The 12,767-nt window shown below is 45.3% G+C and overlaps 1 protein-coding gene and 2 non-coding genes across 3 annotated transcripts in view; all 3 read left to right on the top strand.

Moving 5' to 3' along the window:
* The window catches only part of COG5 (component of oligomeric golgi complex 5), a 307,502-nt gene that overhangs the window by 195,498 nt on the left and 99,237 nt on the right, over positions 1–12,767 (top strand). The gene's annotated exons all lie outside the window — the stretch shown is intronic.
* On the top strand, positions 6,026–6,096 carry TRNAL-GAG (transfer RNA leucine (anticodon GAG)). Its single transcript has one exon. It is a non-coding gene; the product is annotated as a tRNA-Leu (tRNA).
* TRNAL-GAG (transfer RNA leucine (anticodon GAG)) lies at positions 6,333–6,403 on the top strand. The gene has a single exon. It is a non-coding gene; the product is annotated as a tRNA-Leu (tRNA).

The following is a 12,767-nucleotide window of genomic DNA, read 5'->3' as shown; positions in this document are numbered from 1 at the left end:
TGATGCTAGGTTCAGAAACAGGAGTTTTTCTCTCTCTTACCTTCATCAGATAGCCATTGTTTATAAAATATCAATGTCACGAGATATGGAAATTTCAGCACTCTTTGGGCATGTCCAGCCCTAAAACCCTGGAAGGGATGCATCTTCTCCAGTTGCATATTCCTCTCATGTTATTTCCAAAAAAGGGGGGTATGGTGTGTTCCATATTTGCAGAGCTTTGTTGATTTCACCTCCTCTCTCGAAAGGCAAGAAAATGAAAATGTCAAGGCCGGTTTCTGTGTTGTGAAGGGCAGATCTGTGCCGCAGCTCTGAAGAAGGCGCAACTTTCAACTTTTTTAAAAGTAGAAGACCTGTGGGAGGGTGATGAGCAGGGAAGAAGGACACTTAACTGCTGCGTGTTGCTTTTTTTCCTTGTTTCTTTAATGACTTAAGAAAAAAACTACAAAATAGCAGTTGTACAAAATAACGCAGGAGGCTGCTGGTCATTAGTTAGTAAGTAGTCATGGAATTCATCAGTTAAAGTTCACAGAGAACTTTTGACGATATTAGCTGAAGAGAGAGAGAAATAGAGATCATATTTTTCCAGCTGTGAAAAGGTTGGTGTGCTAGAAAATACCCTTTCACTGCACTGAAAGTGTTGCCTTGGAGAAACTGGGTTCTGCATGAGGTGCTGCTTTGGCTTTTGGATACTCTGCAATAACTGGAGTGCATTTTTCTTTCTTTTGCCCTGAATGTTCTCTTGAGGACTGCTGGGAGGACAAATAAAAGTGGGTTTTCTTGAATAACTAGCCTTGACTATTTACAATGCAATATGAGTGAACATTTTGGACACCTGTTTGGTGTATGTCTGTATGCCTAGAATCAAAAGCCCGCAAAAAAAGGAAGTCATGAGAGAGTCAGCATGATGTAGCACAGGGGTCCTCAAACTTTTTAAATAGGGGGCCAGTTCACTGTCCCTCAGACTGTTGGAGGGCCGGACTGCCGTTACTGTACAAGGCCGCGGGCCGTCAGTTCTCCGTCTTCTGCATCTCTCTCCCTTCCCCACACCACACACCCCAGCCTGGGAACTCACCTCACCTCGGTATCACCTCACACTCTGTCTCCGCCGCCTCAGCCCAGTGCCGGAAGTGTGCGTTGCTAACACGAGTTTAGGTCGAACGTCGCTTCCGGTCTGATTTTGCCATAACCCGGCGGGCCGCATAAACGTCCTCAGCGGGCTGCATCTGACCCGCGGGCCGTAGTTTGAGGACCCCTGATGTAGCAGATGGCATCGGAGTGGACTTGGAAGCTGTTCTCTTGGATGCAAACTATACCTGCATTTTCTATCCCCTTTCCACGGCATTCTTTGGGGTCTCCTATCCCTCAGGAGCAGCATTTCATGGAGATCACTGGGCTGCAGTGGGAGCAGGGAGGCAGGAATGTTCAATTTTTCCATTACAAAATTTTCATTTGGATCCAACCCATTGACTGCAATCCATCCCCTTTCAAATAAATGGGAATGTCCCCATTGACTTCAGCGGGAAATAGACGGCGCCATTATTGTGCAATCCTTTGCAGAAGTGCTTCAGTCAAAGCCCATTGAAGTCAACAAGTTTAGACGGCAGGAATTCTTCATACAGTTGGACTACTAGATTCAAATCTCCATGCAGCCATAATGCTCACCAGGAAGAGTTCCATCGTTTTCTTACCTTGCGGGTGAGTTACGAAAATAAAATGATCCGTCAATGACTCTGGAGATTGAGTGTAGGTTTCCTGTCCCAGAAGCTACAGATGGCAAACCCACGCAAACAACATTTTTCTTCTGCTAAATTTGCTAGATTTAAAAACAACAACAAAAAACCTCGGTGTCCATGCAGCTCAATAAACAGGATCTGCGGAAGCATCTCTGCGGGGTTCAGCTTAAACAACGAAGATATTAATTAGTGTGTAAGCATTTGCTGTGTAGTTGCTAGGTGACCAGGTGATCTAGAAGCTAGTTGAAATCAACACACTGCCTAATTCTACCACACGTCCTGCCTTATAATTACCAGACATGTAGAGCTAGAAAGGACCAGAATATGTCTTATTTTAATTGTGTTTGACTCTCGCAGGACTGTGAGATGCTGCGCTTCTCTTGATCAGGCTGCTTTACCACAGGGATTTCCGCCCCACCCCCACCCCCACACGTAGAGCAGGAAGACCTTATGCTTAAAGGGAACATCCACACAACATTGTGCTCATCCAGGCTGTCCTCTTTAAACCAAATCACAAATAAACTTCTGATCCAATCCAAGGAAAGTCTTGTATATGGAGTGTCCATCTGCAGATAGCCACTTTTCAGTTCTTTCGAAGGCTTTTTCCGCTCTTGCCCAGTCCAGCCATGCGGTACCACTACAACACAGTTGCCACAGGAAAGGGAAAATGTGGGGAAGGTTAGGTTCCATAACGGAATGGCGGAAATTGCACTTCTCCTTACAGGCTGTTAAACCTAGTTTGTGCTTTTGCAACATCATACTTTGGTTTCAATAATATTTTTTTCCCTTGTTCCTTTCTGAAACTCGGTGTATTCATTTCTTGTTTATGGGACATAATGTATTTCCTCTGTCTAAGGTTTCTAGGCTCTTGGTTATGTGCGTTAGTTAATAACGAGTCAGATTGGCATAAAGTCAAAGCCGCCTTCCTCATAGTGGGACTGCCTCGGTGGGAACACGTGCGGCCTGGGCTGGAGGAACTGCACTGGCTTCCAATTGGAGTTTTCCTACCTAAATGCAGAACTTTACATTTATCCCTGTTAAAATTCATTGTATGTATGCATGCGTGTGTGTGTGTGTATTCAGATTAATCAAACTGGTACTTTTGGAATGGTGGTGGTGTCTGAGTAACCAGCTTGCTGGGGTAAAGTGTAGATGACGAGGGAAGACAATGGAAAACCACCCCATAACACAAAAAAGTCTTCCAAGAAAACATTGTGATGTGACGTCACCCTATTGGTCGGTAATAACTCAGTGTTTGCACAGGGGACTACCTTTACTTTTAATGTCAGAGGAAAGACACCGTGTTTAATTTCTAGATATAGAGACGCCAAATCTCAGATCCATTTGAAGGTGGAGCCCTCTGAAGAGGAGTCTTCTCCTGTTCATACTTGATATCTTGGGCCTGTATATAGCCCATTGGTGAAGAAAATTTACTTCGTATTTGCTTAAGATGAACTTTAATCTATTTACGTGTTCTAGGGTTGAGTCATGGCCCAGAAACAAATGCCACGGATGAACCCTGGTATATATTAATCTCTGAAAGGAGGACAGTGACAATAGCTGGAAGACAAGCAACTTTATTTGTCTAAATTAACTTTGCCAGCATTAATGACAATCATTTATCATAGTAACTGTTTAATAAAGCAATAATTTTAGCACTAAAACAGGAGTTGGGAGAGAGGACTGTACAAACTGTGAACAGTATTTTATTAGAACTTAACATGTTAAAATAGATTTTCTGCCAGACACACCAGGGACTTCATCGATCATTCATTCACTTTTTTTTTTCTGGAGTAATGAGGGGAGCAGGCAAGAGACCTGATCTTCTCCTGTGTTCAGTCTTGGGGAGAATGGAGATTGAGACAGACTCTGATGTAAACCCTGAATTTATTTAAAAGCTGTATTCCCAGTTACGTTTTTATCTCCTTTCTTATGAAAGGGTAATATAACTCAGGTGTCCCAGCCTTTGGGTATCCAGCTATCTATTTCAGAGAATGGTTTGGTGAGTAGTAGAGCCCACCAGTCTGCATTTTCTTTGATTAATTCAGCAGGTATTAAATCAAGTTCCAGAGCTTTTTTGCTTTTTTTTTTACGTTTCAGGGCTTCAATTAAGGATCTTACTTTGGAGGGCTCAACCGGCAGCCACTCTGTTGTATCTTCTAGATCCTCTAATAAAAAAAACAGTTTCCTCCAGTGTTCCATACAATACCTTATAATAGTTTTCCCACACTTCTGGTAAAACTGCATTAGTTACCTGGTAGGAGGATCTGTTGGAACCATTTGTCACCAGTTTCCAAAATAGTGACAAATTTTTAGATCTTGCAGCCTGCCCCAGCTGTAACCAAGGTAGTTAAGGTGCCTCTTTTTTCTTCGCACTGATTAGCTTTTTATATCTAAATTTTTGTAACTTTGTTTTTATTAACTATCTCTGGATCTATATTTCAGATAGGTTTTGTTAAGTTCCTTTTTTTGCAATTAAACATTCCCTATCGAACCAACCATTGTTCTTTTCTCCTTTGCCCTTAGGATGAAATATGTACCGTTCTAGTGGGGATTGTAATTGTTGAATAAAATCTTCATATTATTTGATGATCTCTTTCCCTTCCTCTGACAGTATAATACCTCTTGCCAAGCTTTATACAGTGTTTTCTATAAAAAAAAAATTCCTGCATATATTTTCCCTTTTATGCATCCCATTTTATCCTAGCATGTTTCCCCCCATATTCAATATTTCCCTTAAAATAATCCTCAATTTGTGGACTAAGGTTGAGGATTGACATGGTCAGGGTGGGGGGAATATGATCACTGCCACAATAGGTGGCCACCCCAAATGATTCCGTAAATGGGGCCAAGTTCCCTGAAATCAACATGTAATCAGTTGCACTTAGTCCAACTCCAGACCAATAAGTATATTCCCTGGGGTGATAATTTGCACGGGAGCCATTTAAATGTTTAAATTCAGCGCACTAGCCATACGATCTAACAGAAGTCCCGCATAATTGCTCTTCATATCCTTGAATGATCTTGCATAAAGCAAAAAAAGGCATTTCTGAACTAAGGAAGCAAATGTACCATTATGTAAGGCCTTATCACTTCGCAGTCTGGCATTAAAATCCTCTCCCGCTATTACATATATAGTCGGGTATATTCTGATTAATTGCCAGATATAAGTTTCCAATTCTCTCCAAACCTGTTCTGTATGGGCTTTGGTTTTAGCAACATTTATTATCAGACAGTCTATTCCTTCAAATTTCAGAATCAGAGGCTTTGCAATTCAATCATATGAAGGTGGCTGAATTATCTTAACTCTCAGGGCTGTGCATACCAGTACTCCTAATCCTCTCTTAGCCCTACCTTGCACCAAAGGTTCAGCCTGTGCCTCATATGAATTATATCCCCCTTGGGCCAAGGCCGTGGTGCAGAGTGGTAAGCTGCAGTCCAAGCTCTGCTCATGGCCTGAGTTTGATCCCGGTGGAAGCTGGGTTCAGGTAGCTGGCTCAAGGTTGACTCAGCCTTCTGTCCTTCTGAGTTCAGTAAAATGAGTCCCCAGCTTGCTGGGGGTAAAGTGTAGGTGACTGGGGAAGGCAATGGCAAACCACCCCATAAAAAGCCTGTCAAGAAAACGTCATGACATGATGTCACACTGTGGGTCAGTAACGACTTGGTAAACTACCTTTGCCTTTAGGGCCAGGGAATCTGAGCATGTCTTCTGAAGCATTTTGACGTCATATTTCCTCATAAGGTTCTTAGCACCTAATTCCTTGGATCCAGCAGCCTAACCTATAACATTCCACGATATTATAGTAATTGGATGGGGAGGGGATCCTTTTTCTTCTTCACTCACTATCAGTCAGTCTGTCTCTGTTGCATCCAAAACCCTAAAAGGATCTTGGAATACGCATCCATTATAATTGTGGGTCTTCTTCATGGTCTCTGCATCATACTCTTGGATTTATGGCGCCTGCACCAGCCCAGCCCAGGGGAGGGATGGTGGCTCAGTGGTAGAGCATCTGCTTGGGAAGCAGAAGGTCCCAGGTTCAATCCCTGGCATCTCCAAAAAAGGGTCAGGCAAATAGGTGTGAAAAACCTCAGCTTGAGACCCTGGAGAGCTGCTGCCAGTCTAGCTAGAGGCTGTGGCTCAGTGGTAGAGCATCTGCTTGGGAAGCAGAAGGTCCCAGGTTCAATCCCTGGCATCTGCAAAAAAGGGTCCAGGCAAAGAGGTGTGAAAAACCTCAGCTTGAGACCCTGGAGAGCTACTGCCAGTCTGAGAAGACAATACTGACTTTAGGGAGGGACAGTGGCTCAGTGGTAGAGCATCTGCTTGAGAAGCAGAAGGTCCCAGGTTCAATCCCTGGCATCTCCAAAAAAGGGTCAGGCAAATAGGTGTGAAAAACCTCAGCTTGAGACCCTGGAGAGCTGCTGCCAGTCTAGCTAGAGGCTGTGGCTCAGTGGTAGAGCATCTGCTTGGGAAGCAGAAGGTCCCAGGTTCAATCCCTGGCATCTGCAAAAAAGGGTCCAGGCAAAGAGGTGTGAAAAACCTCAGCTTGAGACCCTGGAGAGCTACTGCCAGTCTGAGTAGACGATACTGACTTTAGGGAGGGACAGTGGCTCAGTGGTAGAGCATCTGCTTGAGAAGCAGAAGGTCCCAGGTTCAATCCCTGGCATCTCCAACTAAAAGGGTCCAGGCAAATAGGTGTGAAAAACCTCAGCTTGAGACCCTGGACAGCCACTGCCAGTCTGAGTAGACAATACTGACTTTGATGGACCAAGGGTCTGATTCAGTAGAAGGCAGCTTCAGATGTCCATATGTCATATGTCCAGTTCAGTGCTGAATAGCTCCACTGGAGGGATTTTTGTACCTCAGCCTCTGAGCATGCCCAGTAGGTGAGGCACCAAGATCCTGCCAGTTTCTTTCTGACCACTGTGCTTATAGGACTTAGCATCTTGGCTCTCCAATTGCTGACTCTTCTTCTTCTCCACCCATCGCTGTTCTGTTCCTTGCTTTTTTTGGGGGGGGGAGGGGAGAAGATAAAAAGGATCTTTTCATCTCTGTGTGACCAAGGCTTTCACCCACCCCCTTCCTCCGATTGTTCCCACCCTCTGTTCAACTTGGGCAACATTTTATGTGGGGGTTCTTTAAACGTTGCCTCCAGTGCTGCAGTAATCTTGCCCCAACGGACGGACACTCATCGTGCTTCCTTTGCCTTGGAGAAGCTTACCGCACCAATTCCTGTGTGCAGTGCTTCAAATTTAGCAAGCAGACCAGGAAAAACCAAGCCACGCAGCATAGAGTCACCTTATTACAATTGACACTGGCACTTCAAGCTATGGAGGTCGCCAACCTGTCGCCAACCTGCCGGCTTTGACTTCTGCAACTACGCCTTCAAAAATGTCATCGGTACAGACGGCCAATTCGACACCATGACCCAAACCTGTGTGGGGTTCTAAGTCTCCGACCTCCTCTCCCTTGAAGAAATGGAAGAGAGGGAAAGAGCACAAAGAAACACAAATCCCACTCCTCAGTGCAGAGGCGCTCTCTGTCTCCACCTGAGGCCTCTCTCTCGAGAGTCTGTCAAATGATCACTGCAGCGCTACCAGACCTGATGCCTCTGAGATTGCTATCAGTTCGTGCTATGGGACCAGGTAACGACCCTTCTCCAACACTTGCCAGAGGAACATCAGCGCACCCCACAGAAGGTTCACAAAAAGAACATGTTAGTGACGAAGCAACAAGTAAACTCCTCCAAACATGCAGCTGACACATATGCAAAGTCTGTAATCTGCCATTGCCCTTTGGAGACACTTTTGGCTCCCATCCACTTCCTTCAATCAAGACACTAAGGCCGCTATTGAAGACCTACTTTTCAATGGCGTTCAGCCTCTTTTATGCTTCCACAAACACCACCCTACAGGACATGGACAAGAGCATTAAGGCATCTCAGATGCTGAGCATCTCATCCTTTCAAACAAAAACAATACTATCATTCATGATCCCATAGATCTCAGAGTCGCTCCTCACCTGACCATCCCTGGTGGAGTCGCTCACAATCTCAGCAAGGCAAACGCTACTCACCTAAACCTAAATTTCAGGGCACCCAACACCAGTCTCACCGAAAGCAGGCCGGCAATACCAAACAATGTCTTTGACTCCTCGTGCTGGCACACCAGAACCACTACCAACCGGTACAGTCCGTGTGTGTAGGAAGATAGTGAATTTGCTCCCATTGGCCCCTCCATGTAGGACCTAACTACATGATTGAGTTTGGAAGATGGCTGGCGGACCCTGGAGGAGGTTGCTTGTTCTCTGCTCTCCGTGAGACTCTGCCTTTTGTCTTTCTTTCTTCTACGCTCCCTCAAGGTTGTCCTGGCAGGGAGTGGACTTGTTTAATGTTACATGGTTTCCCTGCTCTTTGGTCTAATAAGAGCCTCTAAAACTTAGGAGCTGCTGTTTTCGCCTTATTTACTGCGGCTGTTATCTGTGGTGTGGTAGCGAAGGATTTATGGCCTTGGCCTACAGCAGGCAAAATCATTTCCTCCCCCACACCTTATGAAGATACTTGTGTGTGGACAGTTGTCTTTTCCCTTCAGTGTGGATAGTCATAAGATAAGAAACTACCAACCACTGCCACCCCTGGAGGCACCTGCTTTTCTCCCTTTTTCCACGCTTGGGAGAATATAACAAAATGATGGGTACTTACCATTATTGCCCAGGGGTATGTGATCGAGTTCGAAGACCTACCATCCATTCCTCATGTAGTCATTACACCTCCCTCTGAGGTCCTACAAAACGAAGTCAAAGCCCTCCTTCAGAAGGGAGTGATCAAACCTGTCCCCTCCAACCTTCAGGACCAGGGCGTCTACTCCCGATACTTTGTGATCCTGAAAAAAAGATGGGGGACTTCGGCCAGTCATGGATCTGCAGGCTCTAAACCAGCATATCAACTACCAGAAGTTCAGGATGACTACTCTGTTCCAGATCCTCCCCCTAAAATGCTTGGATGGCCACTATCGATCTGCAAGATGCCTATTTTCATCTATCCATATGGCATTGCTGCAGGCAATGTTGTCAGATTAGCAATGGAACCAGACCTTTACCAATATGCTGCCCTACCGTTTGGGATTTCTATGGCTCCTAGGATTTTCACCAAGACAGTGGTGATAGTGGCGGCCCACCTTTGTCCTTAAGAGATTGTCATCTTTCCTTATATAGACAATTGGCTACTGGTGGCCGACACGTTCGTTCAACTAACAAACAAACACAAGCCTTTATTGGCATATATCAGATTATAAATAAGGCTAAAAAGAGATACAAAAATAACAAAATAAACCAGTCATATACAGCTACACATTGTACAATCGATCCTTGATTACCAGACTCAAGAATAAAGCAACCTTTTCAGTTATTTCAGATGACAAATCATTCCGAAGACGGCAGACCTTGGCAGCATCTGAGCAACTTGTCATATTGAGCAGAATTGGGTCTAGAAACCTCAGGCGAATAGTATCATATTGGGAGCAGTAAAGAAGAATATGGGACAACGAATCAACTTGTTTTAAGTTGCATGTACGAAGTCTTAATGAGAGGGGGATATTTTTATATCTACCATAGGTAATTGCTGATGGGATGGTATTACATCTGGCAAGAGTAAATGCTCTAGTCTAGAGCAAGTTTGGTGTAGTGGTTAAGTGTGCGGACTCTTATCTGGGAGAACCGGGTTTGATTCCCCACTCCTCCACTTGCACCTGCTGGCATGGCCTTGGGTCAGCCATAGCTCTGGCAGAGGTTGTCCTTGAAAGGGCAGCTGCTGTGAGAGCCCTCTCCAGCCCCACCCACCTCACAGGGTGTCTGTTGTGGGGGAGGAAGGTAAAAGAAGATTGTGAGCTGCTCTGAGACTCTTTGGAGTCGAGGGCGGGATATAAATCCACTATCTTCATCTACCTCACAGGGTGTCTGTTGTGGGGGAGGAAGGTAAAGGAGATTGTGAGCCGCTCTGAGACTCTTCGGAGTGGAGGGCGGGATATAAATCCAATATCTTCTTCTTCATCTTCAATAGTCTACGCAACTGTGGAACATGGAGAGTTGATAGATAAGGAGGAGATGACCAATACTTGGGGAAGTTCCAAAATTCAAAGGGGAGCAAATGTGCTCAACTACTACTCCATATCTGACAGACTTTGGATATTACAGGTCCTGGGCCTTTGTGTGAATTTGACAAAATCCAATCTTATTTCATGCCAGAAGGTGCAATTCATTGGAGCTGTGATAGATTCCACAAACTGTGGGGCATACCTCTCAAACCAAAGCTCAAACCATAGCGTCCTTGACCGCCATTCGGTCACAGAGGAAGGCCTCTGCCCACTGCATACAGAGGCTTCTCAGGCTCATGGCTGCCGCTATGGCTGTCATCACAATGGCAAAGCTTCGAATAAGACCGTTACAGCCAGGGCTGGCCCTGGACTTTCTGGTGCCCTAGGCCGGGGTAACTTCTGGTACCCTTCCCCAGCAGAGGGAAGCTGACCTGAGTCTCATGCTCCGCACATGCCCACATGCACGGCCCTGCCTCCGCCTCGTGAATTGCACTTCACCTCTCAACATATTACACACATACACGGCCTGGCTGCCTCCTTGCAAGTTGTACCTCGCTTCAAAACACACACACACACACAAGGCCCAGCTGCCTCCTCATGAGTCGCACCACGCCTCTCAGCACACTCCAAACACCTACACACAGCCCATCCGCCTTCTTGTGAGTTGCACCTCCCCTCTCAACACACTTCACACACACACATGGCCCGGCCACCTCCTCGGACCACACTTCTCATGCTCCACAAAATACTTAAGAGGCATTATTTTTTTTTTTTAAAAGGCTTTGAGGTGTATGAGTCTTTCCTGAGCTTTTTCACCTGGACCTGTGCACCTCAGAGACATCTGGTCATGGCATGAGGGAAAACACCGCTTCCCTTCAAAGCTTAGTGATCAAGATGCAGCAGTAAACCTCCATGTAGTCTTTACTGTAAAGTCACATGAGGGCCATCCGATTTGGCATCCCCTACAGGCCTGTGCCCTAGACAGATGCCTAATTTGGCTAGTGGCAGGGCTGGCCATGGTTACAGCTTTGGTTTCTAAAGGTATTCAAACCTTTATGGCATCCAACCTCTTGCATTCTGACTCTGCCACCAGCGGTCATTCGGTCTCTTGCTTGGTGGGAGGAACTATCCAACCTATTGGAGGGGATTCCCCTTTCGACTGCCCACTCCATCAGAGACGTTGACCACAGATGCTTCCCTCCTGGGCTGGGGTGCTCACCTTCGGGGATTTTCTGTGGGCGCCAAATGGGACTCAGTACATCTCACCCATCACATCTCAAACTGATGACTATATGGTTTGCACTGCAATCCTCCTTACCTCTCCTGCAAGAGAAGACAGTCTCAATACTCATGGACGCTATTACTGCGATGAGTTACATAAGTCATCAGAGTGGTACAGTGTCCAGGAAACTTTGTCAGTTAATGATTGACCTCTGACTTTGGTGCCTGGATCAGGGGATCCACCTATTTGCGACCCACCTCCCGGGAGACCAGAATGTTCAGGTGGACCTCCTGAGCACAACTACACAAATAGGAACTGAAGCCAGTTTGATCCCAGTTTTTGCCACATAGGGCCATCCCCAGATTGACGTCTTTGCCACTTGTCACAACACCAAGTATCAGCAGTTCTGCTCTCGAGGGGGAGTGGATCCTCTATCAGAGGGAGATGGTCTCTTGCTGGATTTGTCTCAAAAGTTCCAAGATAATGAGAGAAGGACCATTATGCATTCTAATGTCCCTGTGGTGGCCCAGACAACCTTGGTTCCCAATTTTCTTCCAACTCTCTTGTCAGCAGTTCCTCCTCCTTGTGAGGGAACCAGATATGCTGGTAGCTGAGGGCAGGACTTTACTACTACAATATTCCTCACCTGAGACTGATGGCATGGATTATGGATTGACTTCCATCACCAACAGAATTAACCATGTCTTATTGAATAGTAGAAAACGGTCTACTAAGAAGTCTTATGACCTCAAATGGAGATGGTTTGTTTCCTTCATGTCATCCTCTCAGGTTCCTCTGAACCAAGTGTGTCTGCAACTGACCTTCGCCTTGCTATTACATTTACTGGCCACTGGCCTGAATTGCTCTTCACTTAGTGTGTACCTAGTAGCTATCTCCACTCATCACCTGGTTGAAGGACACTCCATTTTCTCTCACCCAGGTTCTAAACATTTCCTGAAAGGGCTACTTCATCTTTATCCTCCAGTCCATCATCCTGTTCTGACTTGGGATCTTCCTCTGGTTCTCCACGGACTGATGAGGTCCCTTTGAAACCATGACTTCCTGCTCCTTCCACCTTCTTTCCTGGAAAACGACCTTTTTAGAGGCAATAACCTTGGCTGGAAGTGTAGGTGAACTGGCAGTGCTACACTCTGACGTGCCATATCTCAATTTTCATGATCGGGGCATAAGTCTCATAAGTTATGTCCCTGACATAAGTTTTTTACCCAAAATGGTCTCAGATTTTCATCTTCATTCAGAGACAATGTTACCTTCATTTTACCCTTGTCCTCAAACACAGGAACAGATGGCATTGCACGCACTGTATGTCAAACGTGCACTGCTTTTCTGTCTCCACAGAATGAAAGAGTTCTATTTAACTTCTCATTTGTTTGTTATCTACTCTGGATCCTCTAAGAGTAAACAGTTATCCTCCCAAGACCTTTGAAGTGAATTGTGGAAGCCATAAAACTGTTATTTGCAAGTCAAGTTCCCACTACCTGGGCATCCATTCTACTTGAGCTCTATCATCTTGAGCTCTAGGATTTGTTGCCATTTATTCAAAGTTTTTTCTGACATTTCTGTTGGAATAACCGAGAAAAAATATAAAAATTTAGGAAGAATAACACATTTGACACTTGTGATTCTTTCATGCCAAGAAAGGTTGATTCTGTTCAATTTAACTAATAATGCTTGAACTTCCTTTAGCATCTCATCATATTTGA

This window comes from Heteronotia binoei, chromosome 8 (assembly GCF_032191835.1).
Source record: "Heteronotia binoei isolate CCM8104 ecotype False Entrance Well chromosome 8, APGP_CSIRO_Hbin_v1, whole genome shotgun sequence".
NCBI classification, from domain to species: Eukaryota; Metazoa; Chordata; class Lepidosauria; order Squamata; family Gekkonidae; genus Heteronotia; species Heteronotia binoei.
Note: the sequence above shows the minus strand (reverse complement) of the source record. Positions and strands in the feature narration are given on the sequence as shown.